Source organism: Taudactylus pleione, unplaced genomic scaffold, assembly GCF_031769625.1.
Source record: "Taudactylus pleione unplaced genomic scaffold, aTauple2 ptg000541l, whole genome shotgun sequence".
Classification (NCBI taxonomy): domain Eukaryota; kingdom Metazoa; phylum Chordata; class Amphibia; order Anura; family Myobatrachidae; genus Taudactylus; species Taudactylus pleione.
In genome coordinates this window covers 3418260-3431277 of record NW_028284943.1, presented here as the reverse complement: position 1 = coordinate 3431277, position 13018 = coordinate 3418260, and the positions used below count along the sequence as shown (strand labels likewise).

Below are 13018 nucleotides of genomic sequence, written 5' to 3'. Positions count from 1 at the left end.
ACATGACGCCGGCTATCACCTGCCTGTGCGCTCACTGGGCCCCACTGCCACAACCCAGGCGCCTCTAATAGCACCCATGCTTGGGCGAGCTGAATTGGTGCTGCGGGGGTATGTTACTCACAGACGAGCTGTTCATTGAAGTCCGGCTGTCAGGGTGCTGGGGCCGCTGTACGCTCCAATCCCCCCTCTTCGTTTCTGACGGTTCCGGACGCTATGACACCTCTGACACAACGCAACGGCTGGCACCGCCCACTAAGCTGGACAGCCAATCAAAGGACGGGAACAAGGGGCGTCCCTGCGTATCTCAATTGGCTGAGCTCAGAGGAGGTGGGACAGGATGTCTCCTCCTCCCGCTTGCAGCCAATAGGAAGAGTGTAACGATCGGAGCAGGCAGAGAATGGGTGGTGCCTGTCAGGAGCCGCGTCACAGCCAATCCTCTATAGCCGCAACAGCTCGCGAGTCGGCTGTGAAAGCGCGAGTGCAACGCGCGAAGGGTATAGCCAATAGAGGCAGAAGGTGACGACAACGAGTTCGTGACGTGTCCTGCGCGGGTCACACTTGCCCCCGTTATAGCTGTCATCTCTTCAGGGCAGTGACGTGGTTTCCGGCATTTTCTGAATGACTCCCTTGTGTCGTAGTCTCGTAACATTTTCCGGCTCCTTTTACTCACGTGACTGATACCAGACCCTGGTCACACAGCGCGGGCGGCCGGGTAACCCTATCAGTGCCGGCAGGGTGGTAAATTAAACAAATTTTAAAACACTCAGTGCCGCAATGTAAGAGCAGCCTGCGTACCAGGCCGTAGTCTGTCAGGATTTAGGATTAGCCGAGGATAACGTTTGGAAGCGGGTTCCTTGGGGTTCACTATGTGCTGCATTTGGATAAAAGGTTATCAAACATTTTATCAAAGCCTGATTTCAGAGTAGGAGACAAAGGGGGAGATGTGTTAAATGTTAGAGAGAGCGTGCGAAGTTGCCCATAGCAACCTATACGCTTCTAGTTATTTCTCTTGCATCTGCTATAAAATGGCAGAAGCTGATATTTGCTATAAACAAATATCCATTTTATCTCTTAAGGTTTGATACATCTCCCCCATAGGGTGCTATTTAAAAATGATCCATAAGCACTCACTTAAGGAGTTGTGACATACAGTCAGGTGCATAAATATTGGGGCATAGACAGAATTTTCATATTTTGGCCTCTATTCACCACCACAATGGCTTTGAATTGAAAAAAACAAGATGTGCTTTAACTGCAGACTTTCAGATTTAATTTGAGGGTAATTACATCCAAATCAGGTGAACAGTGTAGGAATTACAATGGTTTCTATATGTGCCTCCCGCTTTTTAAGGGGCCAAAAGTAATGGGACAAACTAAACAATCCTAAATCTAACTTTCACTTTTTAATACTTTGTTGCAAATCCTTTGCAGGCAATTACAGCCTGAAGTCTGGAACGCATAAACATCACCAGACGCTGGGTTTCATCCCTGGTGATGCTCTGCCAGGCCTCTACTGCAAATGTCTTCAGTTCCTGCTTGTTCTTGGGGCATTTTCCCTTCAGTTTTGTCTTCATCAAGTGAAATGCATGCTCAATCGGATTCAGGTCAGGGGATTGACTTGGCCATTGCATAACATTACACGTTTTAGCCTTAAAAAACTCTTTAGTTGCTTTTGCAGTATCCTTCGGGTCATTGTCCATCTGCACTGTGAAGCGCCGTCCAATGAGCTCTGAAGCATTTGACTGAATATGAGCATATGATATTGCCCGAAACACTTCAGAATTCATTCTGCTGCTTTTGTCAGCAGTTACATCCTCAATAAATACAAGGGAACCAGTTCCATTGGCAGCCATACATGCCCACACCATGACACTACCACCACCATGCTTCACTGATGAGGCGGTATGTTTTGGATCATGAGCAGTTACTTTCCTTCTCCATACTCTTCCCATCACTCTGGTACAAGTTGATCTTTGTCTCATTTGTCCATAGGATGTTGTTCCAGAACTGTAATGGCTTTTTTAGGCGTTGTTTGGCAAATTCTAATCTGGTCTTTCTGTTTTTGTGGCTCACCAATGGTTTACATCTTGTGGTGAACCCTCTATATTCACTCTTGTGAAGTCTTCTCTTGATTGTTGACTTTGACACATATACACCTACCTCCTGGAGAGTGTTCTTGATTTGGCCAACTGTTGTGAAGGGGTTTTTCTTCACCAGGGAAATAATTATTCTGTCATCTACCACAGTTGTTTTCCGTGGTCTTCCGGGTCTTTTGCTGTTGCTGAGCTCTCCGGTGCGTTCTTTCTTTTTAAGAATGTTCTAAACAGTTGATTTGGCCACACCTAATGTTTTTGCTATCTCTCTGATGGGTTTGTTTTGATTGTTCAGCCTAATGATGGCTTGCTTCACTGATAATGACAGCTCTTTGGATCTCATATAGAGAGTCGACAGCAACTGAATGCAAATGTCACATCTAGAATCAACTCCAGACCTTTTACCTGCTTAATTGATAATGAAATAACGAGGGAATAGCCCACACCTGTCCATTGAATAGCTTTTGAGTTGATAGTCCCATTACTTTTGGCTCCTTAAAAAGTGGGAGGCACATATAGAAACTGTTGTAATTCCTACACCATTCACCTGATTTGGATGTAATTACCCTCAAATTAATCTGAAAATCTGCAGTTAAAGCACATCTTATTTGTTTAATTTCAAAGCCATTGTGGTGGTGAATAGAGGCCAAAATATGTAACATGGGAATGCCACAAGTAAATCTGTGTATTCATTTGATCACTTTTAAAATTTATCCTTCATCCATTAGGGGACACTGGAGCTATGACAGTGGGGGTATAGATGGGTGATGTGTGACTGGCTCCTCCCCCTCTATGCACCCTCCCAGCCACAGTTTTAGAAATGGCTTGTCTGGTCCCCATGGCCCACCGCAAACCGGCAGGCATGGCAGCGGTGAGTATTACCGCCTCTCCTGCCTTCAGGAGAGGGGGCTACAGTGTGGTAACTGCCAGGCTCTATTAGCAAGCAGCGCAGCTGGAAGGTGTAGGATGCATCCTAGTATGCAGCCCCCTTATCGTGTCTATTAGTAGCCATTTTAGCTTACAGGCTGCGGGTCCCAGCTGCTTCCAAAAGTCTGTGACTTACTTGGAAGGCTCTGTCAGCGCTGCACTCCCTGCCAGCCATCCACAGCAGAGCTGTCTCCAGCATCCTCAGAGGGGCCTTGATTGAACACAGTGGGGCTGCTGGGGGGCTGGTAGGGAGAATTATTGGGGAAACAGGTGTGATTTTCCTTCTTACCTATTGCTGTGACTCTCACTGTACCTTGTGTGCCTGAGTGTGTGTGAGTATATTTGTCTTGTCTCCTACAATGGCAGGGAAGGGAGCAGCTTCCAAGGCTTCACAGAACTTTTTTGTTTGCAAGAAATGTAATAATAAATTTACAGTCTCATGCTGAGGGTGCACTACTAGTTGACTCCTTTGAGTCAGAGGACTCAGGTCCGACTGCGGCCCCTCTGCTCCAGGACTCTCCGCCACCATGGGTCTCTTATTATTTCAGACGTCTGACGAATTAGCAGCATCATGCAGAGCTAGGAAAGCGTCCAGGGAGCTGGTACCCAGTTCAGGTCCTGTAGCCACCTGGCTGACTTCTGAACCGGCCTGGACTCAGGCCTTAGCCCATTCTGTGGAGTATCTGGCTCAGGTTGTGGGTTCTTACTCTCAGGTATCTGCTGCACCAAAACAGCCTTAGTCAAAGGACCGGTTTTTGCTGGTGGTCTTGCTGTCTGACAATTCAGAAGAAGACCACGCTTCTTTACGTGAGGAGGGTGAATTCCTATAGAACTTTGATGTGGACCTTCTCCCACAGGAGGAACCACAGGGTGCGGGTTCTCAGGGAATAGAGGCTCTAATCCTAGCAGTACAAAAGGTTCTTAGGGTTTCCGACTCAAACGTCCCTATTCGGTAAGAAACAAAAGTCTGCTGTTACCTTTCCTTTCATGGGAGCCGGACGACCAATTGTCCATTGCCTGGAAACGTCCGGACAAGAAATTCCAAATATCCAGGTGGCTCCTGTTCACCTACCCTTTCCCATGACAACAGTCAGATGGGAAACACCTCTGCCTGTGGACCCTTCATCTCACGTCTTTCCAAGGAAGGAGACTTTTGACCTTAAGTTGGAAACAACTTTGAAGTCCATTTACACAGTGGCAGGAGTACTTCTCTGGCCGGCTTTAGTTGGCTCCTGGGTCAACAAAGCTATAGAAAAATGGGCTAAAGAGTTGGGCAGGGGTCTGCAGTCGTGTGACCGCGGTTGGAACTCCTTACCTTAGCTGAACACATCCAGGAGTCGGCTGTATACTTGGGGGAGGCATCCAGGTATGTTTGACTCTTTGGTTCCTGGATTTCAGCTTTGGTGAATGCTGCCCGCTGCGCCCTCTGGCTTTAAGCTTGGCAGACGGATGTGGAATCCAAATGGGCCGTAGAGGCTTTGCTGTTTTCCGGAGATATCTTATTTGGTCCAGAGTTCGTAAAGTGGATCTCCCAGGCTACAGGTGGAAAATCCACCTTCTTGCCTTCTGCTTCCCCTGTGCCTCATAGAGTTTATCTGGAGCCTTCCTCTCGAGTCCCCACCAAATGACTAGATCGCGCCAGAGGCGCTGCATCCGCATCTCGAGGGACTCGAGGCAGAGGTGGTGCTTCCTCTCCCGTCGTCAGGACCTTAAGCATGCAGACAAGCCATTTGCATGACGGACTGGATTCCCACCTGGGGGCTTCCAAGGTGGGAGCTCGCCTTTTCCGATTCAGGGATGCCTGGATGCAGACATGTACCGACGCCTGGGTTCGATATCTGGTCTATCATGGATAGAAAATAGAGTTTGTGTCACATCCCCCTCTTCGTTTTTTCACAATGAGTCTCCCGATCTTGACCGAAAAGAGGGAGGTGTTGCAACTGGCCATCATCAAGCTTCTGGCTTCGGAGGTGCTGGTTCCAGTCCCACTTCACCAGCACAAGGAGGGTTTCTTTTTTTTGTAATCTTATAATTTTTATTGTTTTCAAAAACACACCCAAACAAAATAACAAAAGATACAATAAGCTAATATTATCAGCAGGCATAAAATATACAACACATAATAGTGCTCTGATTGAATGATACACATATAAATAGCATAAATCATGGTAAATAACAGAAACATAGACCATAGCCATCTCAAACTGTGTGGATGTTACCGCGCGGACCCATAGGCGCCATCTGGGCCCACGCGGTCTAAAAGCTATATAGGATAAATTATATGAATAGACATTGTCTAGATATTATATAATTACACAAAATATCACATATGAGAATAAAATACAAATACCATTCCATAAATTATATAAATTATGAAAATATATAAAGTACATATCCCCCCAAAAAATCCCAAATCAAACCACCCTTAAACCCCCCACCCTGTATGACCTAGCCCCAATCTAGGTATACCTGGATCCCTTTAACCCGTTACTAACTAACCTTATCAAGCTATCTAAAACCCCCGCCCCCCTCCCTACTGAAAATAATAAAACAGGGGCAAAAAACTGGATGGCCCTAAGCTAGTGGAGACCGACCCCAGCCCACAAGGCCTTCAGACTAGATTAAGTCAAAAACAAATCTCCTCCATAGGCAAACGCAGGGGGAGGTTCCGTCTGCCTGGAAACCCCCCTCCCCAGCCCACACCATGACCACAATAGAAATAGCACCACCTGTGGATCTTTTAACATGTATCCGTCAGTAATAAATGACCTATGCACCAACTAGGAGATCTGGAAACCATGCACTGTTAGGGATGAGTTGCTATAGAGCCCAATATGTACATATATGTCCAGGGCAGTGCTAGGTTCTTCTGCTGCTCCTCCAGACTCCTGGACTTGCTCCAATGGTCAGGAATGGAGCCCACATCTAAAATAAAAACATTCAGCTCAGGCAGGATATCCCTACTGCCGCACATAATGGCTTTCTGTGATTGCTGGTCCTGTATATGCTGGAATTTATTACACACAATACACTTTGTATGATGCATTTTAAAGCTGGTTAAGTGCTAATTCTGACCTCTTCATGGACTGGCCACACTCACTCTAAAATCAGGCATTTGGAAACCCCCCTCTAGAAATCCTGCGTTTGCCAGTGCCCTCTCGATATAAAGACAGAAACAAAAATATGAAGATCACATATATATCGGGAATAAATCCCCTATCACCTCCCGGCCTAAATACAAACAAAGTAATATTTATATATATATTTATATAAGCATATATAAATTGTACAGGATAAATAATAATTGTCAGGAGCATTAGACTTAAGTAACTATACAGTAGTCATAACCCGGCTCCCATATATAAAAAAAGGAATGAAATTCCTCAACTTATTGAAACGAAATATGGTACTTTTGTGGCATGAAAAATATAAACATTTAAAGAATCCGGATATATACTTGTATATCAGTGCGGAAAATGGAAAATCAAATGGATGCGGTATCAAAAATATGACAAATACATTAGACTAATGCTGGACATACACGCTGCAATTATCGGGACGATCCGCCCGATATTGGCGGATTGCCGTGATAATTGTAGCGTGGGGGGGGCGACCAAGGGTTAAATATTGCTCGGTCGGGCATGCTGGATTGTCCAGCATGCCCGTCCGATGCGATATTTACCCGGTAACTGTCGGCCGCATCGGGCAGTGTATGCCCAGCGCGGCCCACAGACAGACATTTCCTGTGTTCCTTCCAACGGAAGGAACAGGGAAATGTCTCCTCCCCGGGGGCGGAGCGCAGATGTCGGGCTATACACTGTGAGATTTCTCTCACAGTGTATGCCGCGGACATCTGCGGCTGGCAGCCGGCCAGATCAAATGTCTGTCGGTCTGACAGACATTTTATCTTGCCGTGTATGCCCAGCATTAGGAGTACTAATCCGGCCAAGCCTCAGGTTCTGGCAAAATATTAAAAGCAAAAGGAGTTTTGGACCAACCCACCCAAGCATATGCAAAAAAGTACATATAATTCTGAATTGTTGGAATCAGAATCTTCAGCATAGCGTATATGGCAAAAAGATGGGCTATTTGGAGAGGCGTCACAGGTTCGGAGGGCCCATAAGCTGCAAAATCAACGGTCTGGGATTTAGTTGCAACCTTTATGGAGGAAATAACCATATATTGAGGATGAAAAGCCGCATACGATTCAGAATGTCCAGGGATCGGGAAAAGGTCAATCTTGGAAGAAAAAGCAACCACTGAGGAGGATAACTCCAGGAGCTGGTTGGTTGCTGACAAAGTGGGGTCGCCATATTCAGAGATCGAAGGAGAAATTGGAGAAACAGCGAAGTACCGAACACTGTCTGCAAATGGTATCTGAGACATCCCGCTCCACAGCTTGATGGTGTTCAGGCAGCCATTAACAGAGGCATTGCTTTTCCCCACGTCATGAACACAGGTCACCTTTTCGGCTATCTGAGAATCAATGTGCGGGAAATCATAATTTGGAAGAAGTAACTCAGAATGTAGATTCATCACCCATGTTCAAGCCTCTCCTCTGAGCTGGCAATAGCTGTAAGGAGAAGTTCCATGATAGGTTGTGAGGGCATAACCGCCTCAGCAGCTGAACGTAATAACAATAATATATTATAAATAGGAAGTTAGTGTAAAATAAAACTTTGTTGTGAATAAGCTGCAATATCAGGCAGTAAGTGCAGGCAGGCAGACTGTAACGTGAGGTATGAGTCATAAAACTGTGCAGAGAGAAATAATCTAGCACATCAATAAATGCAACTGCACCTGCACTCCAGGATATACAGGATAGCAGCAGAAGGTCCACCCTCAGCCCGCAGGCCTTTAATGATTCACTGAGGAGCACTTCCAGATAGCGCAGGAGTCCGGAAACCGTGGGTTCAGAAAGGATCTCGGCAAACTTTATGGAGTTATAGGATGGTCATCCGCCTCCCCAACAACTCAAAGCACTTACCGGGTGAGATTCGCTCTTGTCAGAGGGAGCAGGAGCAGCAGCACACTCTGAGGCCAACCACAAGATGGCCGGGCCCGTGCTTCGCGGATCAACAGGAGCCCACAGACAACAGCAGAGTGACTAAAGCTGGGTCTTCCACCTTCCCACCTGTCCAGGACACCGACCAGGATGACAGGGAACTCAGCGCCCGAGCCAGGAGCTGCAGCAGCCGCGGGAGGGAAATCCAAGATGGCGCCCACGGTGATGAGACGCTGCAGAAGGATACAAACTGCATCCACAGCACAGCCACCAGAAAGAACAGGCTGCCCAGCGGGTTCCAGGAGCATAGAGAGGTAAGTATCCAGCTATGTGCCAAACTAGGAGTCCGGTCAGAGGGTACAGGATGCTAATGACGGATATTTGGACCCAGGAGCTGTAAAGTCAGCCTCCTCCTAGCTTGTCCAGCCCACGCCCCCACAAGGAGGGTTTCTACTCTAACCTGTTTGTGGTTCCAAAACTGGACCGTTCTGTGCATCCTATTCTAAACCTGAAGTCGTTAAACTTTTTCTTAGCACTTTACAGATTCAAGATGGAATCTCTACACTCGGTGATTGCAAGTCTTAAACCAGCGGAATTCCTTGTATCCTTGGACATCAAGGATGCCTACTTACACATTCCCATCTGGGAACCACATCAAGCATTTTTCCGATTTGCAATCCAGGAGGCCCATATTCAATTTCGAGCTCTCCCGTTCGGACTGTTGTCTGCACCCAGAGTCTTTACAAAGGCCATGGCCTCCATGGTAGCTCATTTTCGCTCTCAGGGAGTAACCGTAATCCCATACCTGAACAACCTCCTTCTTTAGGGCTCCGTCCTCCTGCAAGACGTATCCCTGACATACCACTTCCTGCTACAACATGGATGGGTACTCAATTTTCCAAGGTCACAATTGATACCCTCTCAACGCCCTCTGGTTTCTAGAGATGATTCTGGACATAGTTCTACAGAGGGTGTTCCTACAAGGTGATGTCAATCCAGGAACTAGTCCATCGTGTGCTCCAACCATGAAAGGTGTCGGTGCACCCTCTGCATTCTCCTCCTAGGGAAGATGGTGGCTTCCTTTGAAGCCATAGAATTTGTCCGGTTCCATTCTCGGATATTTCAACTGGATCTCTTATCCCAGTGGACTGGGTCTCATCTCCACATGCATCGCCTGGAGCGGCTCTCCCCTAGAACTCGCATATCTATGACGGACACCAGTCTCAGAGGCTGGGGGCTGGTGGTGCTAGCCAATCACTACCAGAGTTGGTGGTCACATCAGGTGGCACTGTTCTTCCACGGGTGCTCAAACTCATCAAGCAAGAAACCACCACAGCCATTCTTGTTTCTCTGGACTGGCCTCGCAGAGCATGGTTCTCCGATCTGTGGATGCTCTTCGCGGAAGAACCATGGGCTATTCCACTGCGATTGGACCTACTTCAGCAGGGCCCATTCATCCACCCCGACTTACGATGGCTGTGTTTGACGGTGTGGCTGTTCAAACCGTGCTGTTCAGATGCAAGGGTATCCCACAGGCAGTTATGCTTTGAGCGCAGACTTTTGCCCATTATCATCGGATCTGGAAATCCTACTTGTCGTGGTGTGAACGACGGAATTACCCTACCACATCTTTTCGCCTTTCCTGCCTCTTGCAGTTTCTTCAGGCAGGCTTGGATGCTCGACTTCGCTTGGGCTTACTGAATGTCCATGTTTCTGCTTTTTTTTTCAACGCAGATTGGCCCTGCTTCCAGACTACAGCTCTTTCTGCAAGGGGTCCTCCGTATTCAGCATCCTTTTGTCCCCCCAATGGTGCCTTGGGACCTCAATCTGGTGCCGTCATTTCTCCAATCGTCTTGTTTTTAAACCATTGGAGGCATTTGACTTTAAATTCTTATCCTCGAAGTCGGTACTCTTGCTGGACTTTGCTTCAACTAGGAAGGTTTCTGAGCTTAGAGTTCTATCGTGTTGTTCCCCTTATACGATCTTCCATGAAGATCACGCGGAGCTTCACACTCACCTACCTTCTTCCACATCAACCCATTGTGGTTCCAGTTCTGTTTGGGGGCTTGCCGTCCTCTCGTTCCTTAGATGTGGTTCGCGTAACCCTGCGCATCCATGTGGACCGGACTGTCAAGCGAAGGTCAGACTATTACACGCTGAATACGCTTGACCATTTGTTAGGCTTATCTGGTTCATTCCCGACCGATAAATCAATTTCTGTGATTCCATAGTGTACACTGGACCCACCCTGCTGCTCTCTGTCTTCTGCTTTTGTTGTGGTGTGACTGCACCTGGTTACTTGCAGGTTGTTTGCATGTTCTTCCATTCATTCTGTTGGTTTTTTGTTCTGTTCCGCCCTCCTTCTCTGGAAGTTGTTCCTTTCTGTATCAGTTTCTATAACTGGGGCTGGGAGGAGGCATAGAGGTGCAGGAGCCAGTCACATGTCTAAATTTAAAGTGCCGGCTCCACTCATCACCTGTCTATACCCACCCTGTCATAGCTCCAGTGTCCCTTATGGAATCGAAGAAATGGATTTATCTGTGAGTACCAAAATCCTATTTTTTCTCGTCTGACTTGCGTGGAGAGGGTCAGGCAGATGTAGCAGTGATCACACTTAGCAAAAAAATATGTGGGTTCCAGAGACCCCTCACCTACTTCACTGTTTTTGGGTACAACCACAATTTACAGTTTTCAGCTCCCCATATGCCTCCCCACATAGCATCAGACCACCCCACATGCCCTACAAATCCACCATGGCAAGTCACACTCATACAGTGCATCCGGAAAGTACTTCACTTCAGCACTTCACTTTTTGCACATTTGTTATGTTACGGCCTTATTCCAAAATGGAATATATTAAATTTTTTCCTCAAAATTCTACACACAATACCCCATAATGACAACATGTAAAAAGTTTTTTTTGAGATGTATGCAAATTTAGTAAAAAAAAAAAACTAAGAAATCACATGTACATAAGTATTCACAGCCTTTGCTCAATACTTTGTTGTTGCACCTTCGGCAGCAATTAAAGCCTCAAGTCTTTTTGAATATGATGCCACAAGCTTGGCACACCTATCTTTGGGCAGTTTCGCCTATTACACTTTGCATCTCCTCTCAAGCCTCATCAGGTTGAATGGGAAGCATCGATGCACAGCCATTTTCAGATCTCTCCAGAGATGTTCAATCGGATTCAAGTCTGGGCTCTGGCTGGGCCACTCAAGGACATTCACAGAGTTTTCCTGAAATCACTCCTTTGATATCTTGTGTGCTTAGGGTTGTTGTCCTGCTGAAAGATGAACCGTCACCTCAGTCTGAGGTCAAGAGCGCTCTGGAGCAGGTTTTCATCCAGGATGTCTCTGTACATTGCTGCATTCATCTTTCCCTTTATCCTGACTAGTCTCCCAGTTCCTACCGCTGAAAAACATACCCACAGCACGATGCTGCCACAACCATGCTTCACTGTAAGGATGGTATTGGCCTGGTGATGAGCGGTGCCTGGTTTTCTCCAAACATAACGCCTGGCATTGACGCCAAAGAGTTCAATCTTTTGTTTCTCATGGTCTGAAGGTTCTCCAGGTGCATTTTGGCAAACTCCAGGCGGGCTGCCGTGTGCTTTTTACTAAGGAGTGGCTTCAGTCCTGACACTCTACCATACAGGCCTAATTGTTGGATCTCTGCAGAGATGGTTGTCCTTCTGGAAGGTTCTCCACAGAGGAATGTTGTAGCTCTGACAGAGTGACCATCGGGTTCTTGGTCACCTCCCTGACTAGGGCCCTTCTCCCACAATCGCTCAGTTTAGACGACCAGCCAACTCTAGGAAGAGTCCTGGTGTTTCCGAACTTCCATTTACGGATGATGGAGGCCACTGTGCTCATTGGGACCTTCTAAGCAGCAGATATTTTTCTCTACCCTTCCCCAGATTTGTGCCTCGAGACAATCCTATCTCGGATTTCTACAGACAATTCCTTGGACTTCATGCTTGGTTTGTGCTCTGACATGCACTGTTAAGTATGGAACCTTTTGTAGACAGGTGTATGCCTTTCAAAATCATGTCCAAACAACTGAATTTACCACAGGTAGACTCCAATTAAGCTAAAGGAACATCTCAAGGATGATCAGTGGAAACAGGATGCACTGGAGCTCAATTTTGAGCTTCATGGCAAAGGCTGTGAACACTTATGTACATGTGATTTCTTAGGGGTTTTTTTAATTAAATTTGCAAAAATCTCAAAAAAACTTTTTGCACGTTGTCATTATGGGGTATTGTGTGTAGAATTTTGAGAACAAAAATTAATTTATTCCATTTTGGAATAAGGCTGTAACATTACAAAATGTGGAAAAAGTGAAGCGCTGTGAATACCTTCCAGATGCACTGTATTTCACTGATAATGCTAATAAATACATTGCCTTGATCTCACATAGCTAACAGGTGCAGTGCTGAGGGCAGAGAGGGGGCCAACGGCAGGCAGCAGTTTGAACAGTGCTGGGGGTGGGGTCAAGTGGTAGCTGGGGCAGGTAGCAGTTTGGGGTAGAGGAGTTAAGGGCAGGTAGCAGTTGTGGTAAAGGGGGTTAAGGGCAGGCAACAGTTGGGGTAGAGGGGGTTAAGGGTAGGTAGCAGATGGGGTAAAGGGAGTTATGGGCAGGCAGCAATTGGGGTAGAGCTGGGTGTTGAGGCAGGCAGCATTTGGGGCAGGGATGCTGGTTAACTGCAGGCAGCAGTTGGGGTAGACGGTCGTAAGGGCATGCGGCAGTTGGTGGCAAGTAGGGCGTAAGGATAGATAGTAGTTGGGACAGTACTGGGGTCAAGCAGGGCATTAGGAGCAGACAGTACTGGGGACAATGCTATGAAGGGGATAAGGGTAGATAGTAGTTGGGACAAGGAGGGGGTAAGGGGCAGACCTTACAGGGGGCATTGATTCTGTAGTTTATGCGGAATCAGTGGATTTACTTGCGTTAACCCCTGATTTACTGCATGGGGAAAATGCTATTTCAC

General features: G+C 46.8%; 1 protein-coding gene across 1 annotated transcript in view; it reads right to left on the bottom strand.

Annotated features, from left to right (window-relative positions):
* PTP4A2 (protein tyrosine phosphatase 4A2) overlaps nucleotides 1-261 on the bottom strand; it is a 56308-nt gene extending 56047 nt beyond the window's left edge. The window contains exon 1 of the mRNA XM_088451239.1: nucleotides 122-261. The gene's annotated coding sequence lies outside the window, so the exon portion shown is untranslated. The remainder of the gene's footprint in view (nucleotides 1-121) is intronic.
* Nucleotides 262-13018: the final 12757 nt, after the last annotated feature.